This window comes from Macrobrachium nipponense, chromosome 19 (assembly GCF_015104395.2).
Source record: "Macrobrachium nipponense isolate FS-2020 chromosome 19, ASM1510439v2, whole genome shotgun sequence".
Classification (NCBI taxonomy): Eukaryota; Metazoa; Arthropoda; class Malacostraca; order Decapoda; family Palaemonidae; genus Macrobrachium; species Macrobrachium nipponense.
Window position 1 is genome coordinate 12,701,806 of NC_061088.1, and position 2,455 is coordinate 12,704,260.

A 2,455-nucleotide genomic window follows, 5' to 3' on the forward strand; every position below is an offset into this window, starting at 1 on the left:
TATATGGAACCTATGAATATATATATATATATATATATATATCTATATATATATATATATATATATTTATATATATATATATATATATATTGATCAGAGAGAGGAGAGAGAGAGAGACAAGAGAGAGAGAGAGAGAGATATGCATGGCCTACACGTACTTAATGGGCATTTCACGCGTGTTAAATTCGATTACGACCTATTTTATTACGCCATATCTCCCTCATTCCATGCCAAGTAGCTGGGTATATGTTAGGGCATTAGGCCTTAAAAGAGTTGACGATGTCATTTACCTTTTATGAAGGAAGTTATAAGCCGAGGGAAACCAATCTGTAAACTCTGTAGGGAAGTAGTGCCTACAGTTTGTCATTCCCCAAGTGTTGATGGATTCACCATGTACAGTGAGTCGTCACTTTAAATACAATTTAAATTTTCATTAATATTTATAACTCTAATATGCGGACATTTATATAATATAAACCCGAGAGGCAATACTTCGGAGAAAGTATTAGGTGTCATCTATCATTGTAATATTTGTATTCTTCAAAGTATAAAAACGACGCTCAAGACACTTGAAGTTATCATCTTTTTCTCGTCTTTTGTTCGTTTTATTCCCTCTACTATTGAAAACTTCTTTCATTTCCTTTTCTTGGGACTTGGTATTATCTGTTAATTTTCTCAGTCTTTGTTATGCATTTGTTTTTCCTAGCTTCTCGTATCATAACCGATAAAATAAATAGTTACGGTAAAATGCCGTGAGTTCCCCATAAAACCATCACCAACAAGGCGTGATCCCCCCTCCACCTTATTCAGGGTGCCTGCTAAAATCTACGGTCAAATAGACCGTTGTTTCACCAATGAAAATTAGGATAAATACGCTACATTTTATTAGAAATAATTGCTCTGTACTGTTTAACATGCTCATTATTTTTTTTTTTTTCATTTTCATTCTAATAAATAAGTCGTAAATATACTATCCTAAAATTCCAGTACCTTTAGTTCAATGAGAAACACCTTTTTCAGACCTTCGTAAGCTCTTCCATAGACCTTACCTACCCCACTCCCAACAAGAACAATAACAGTAAGAGAAAACAATAACAGCAACAACAGCAAAGTAGTTTGTATAGGCTCACTCCCCGGGTAAGCGAAACTATCACCTGTTGCAGGATAGAGATACTCTATTGCTGAAGTATATATAGAGTGCCATTAAAAGCCCGATGAAGTTTGTCTATTGCTTGACAAAATGCTAATAGGATATACTTCGTTCCACCCTCTCTCTCTCTCTCTCTCTCTCTCTCTCTCTCTCTCTCTCTCTCTCTCTCTCTCTCTCTCGTTCTCGTGGGATGTCCTTACCAACCGTCAATTTACCCAACAAGGCTTCATCAACATACAATTTGTAGTCAGAAACTGATTATAGAGACCTGAGGAGATTCTTCATTTCAAATGACATGCAGACATGATGAAGATAAACTCCTTCCATAAATCAGCGACGTAAAGAGTGATTTTTTTCCCAAATGGTTTGTTCCAGGTAAAACGTTCCGTAATTATCTGTTTCCACAAACTTGATTTCTGAAGGATGTACTATGTTGGCTTGGAGGGGGCTTTCGCATTTTCTTTAATTTGCAATTGCTTGAAGATTTTATACCTGTTGAAGTTAATTTTTTTGTGAGGCATTTTTTTATTATTGTTATGATAATAATATTATTATTATTATTATATTAAAAATTAAACATTTTGCAGGTAGTTTACCTGCATAGTCAGCTTCAAAGGGGAAGGAAATTTTACATTGTTGTAAAAAAAAAAAAAAAAAAAAAAAGAAAAAAAAGCAGAATGTTTTTGTTTGCAATAAAACCAAACTTTTTACTTTCAAAAATGAGTTACTTTTGCTTCAATGAATTCACTGAATACGCTTGCAGCAGAACGTTATTCTCCAATGATGCATTTAAATTTGAAGGAGCAAGTATTCGATGAGGAGCAGCTTTTGCACGAGACAATATCAGAAACTAAGGATTGCAACAGTGGCAAAGACATGTTCTCTCTTGAAAAGCGGATTGCCCCCATGTTAATTAAGGAGCGGCTTTGTCTCGTTAAGAAGCGGCTTTATCTTGTTAAGAAGCTGTTTTATCTTGTTAGAGGCGGTTTGATCTTGTTAAGAAGTGGTTTTATCTTGTTAAGAGGCTGTTTTATCTTGTTAGGAGTCCGTTTCATCTGGTTAAGAAGCTGGTTTGTCTTGTTAAGGGACGGTTTTGTCTGTTAAGAGGTGGTTTTATCTTGTTGAGAGGCGGTTTTGCCTTGTTATGATCGGTTTTGTCTTGTTAAGAGGCGATTTTATCTCGTTAAGAAGGGGTTTTTATCTTGTTAAAAGGGAGTTTTATCTTGTTAAGAGGCGGTTTTTTATCTTGTTAAGAGGCGGTTTTAGTTTGTTAAGAAGCCGTTTTTTCTTGTTAAGAGTCGGTTT